This window comes from Coregonus lavaretus (genome assembly GCF_964263955.1).
Source record: "Coregonus lavaretus genome assembly, contig: HAP1_SCAFFOLD_298, whole genome shotgun sequence".
In the NCBI taxonomy this organism is placed as follows: Eukaryota; Metazoa; Chordata; class Actinopteri; order Salmoniformes; family Salmonidae; genus Coregonus; species Coregonus lavaretus.
This window is the reverse complement of record NW_028157548.1, coordinates 116266-117461: the sequence shown is the minus strand read 5'-3', so window position 1 is coordinate 117461 and position 1196 is coordinate 116266.

Sequence of the window (1196 nt, the reverse complement as noted above, 5' to 3'; positions counted from 1 at the left end):
GCCCAGTTCCCCCCCCACCATAAAGCCATAAAGCCCAGTTCCCCCCCCCACCATAAAGCCATAAAGCCCAGTTCCCCCCCCACCATAAAGCCATAAATCCATAAAGCCATAAAGCCCAGTTCCCCCCATCATAAAGCCATAAAGCCCAGTTCCCCCCCCCCCACCATAAAGCCATAAAGCCCAGTTTTCCCCCCACCATAAAGCCATAAAGCCCAGTTCCCCCCCACCATAAAGCCATAAAGCCCAGTTCCCCCCCCCACCATAAAGCCATAAAGCCCAGTTCCCCCCCCCCCCACCATAAAGCCATAAAGCCCAGTTCCCCCCCCACCATAAAGCCATAAAGCCCAGTTCCCCCCCCACCATAAAGCCATAAAGCCCAGTTCCCCCCCCACCATAAACCCATAAAGCCCAGTTCCCCCCCCACCATAAAGCCATAAAGCCCAGTTCCCCCCCCACCATAAAGCCATAAAGCCCAGTTCCCCCCCCACCATAAAGCCATAAAGCCCAGTTCCCCCCCACCATAAAGCCATAAAGCCCAGTTCCCCCCCACCATAAAGCCATAAAGCCCAGTTCCCCCCCCACCATAAAGCCCAGTTCCCCCCCTACCATAAAGCCATAAAGCCCAGTTCCCCCCCACCATAAACCCATAAAGCCATAAAGCCATAAAGCCCAGTTCAGATGTATTTCCCCCACCCCCCATTGTATACGACTGGTTGTGTTTTTGACACTGTATATTATGTAACGGAGAAAAATAAATATAAAGATCCCCTCAACTGCTTCACCCACTCCAGTCAGTAGATGGCGATGTGGGTCTTTCAGGCGATGTTTACCAGTGTGACGTATAATCTTGAGGACGGGACGCTTCTTCAACAACAACAACAGCCTCCTCGGTAGCTTGTTAGGCAACATAGTCGGGACATTCAAGCTCTTTAGACTATTTCGTTGTTTATATGCCACTATGTTTTAAACGCACTTCTGTGCGTAGAAGCACTCAGCTACCCCATTTAATTTCATGTTGACGTTGTTGTTGTTAGTCAGCTAGCTGGCTGGTTAAGTTAGCACTAGCCTAGCCTAGCTAGCTAACATCCCCGACCATGAGCTCATTAAGCTACTCTCCTCCTGCTAAAGAAGAGGAGGTCTGCTGGACGGAGAAAGAAGCTCTAGTGAAAGAGGAGGAGGAAGAGGAGGATGTTACA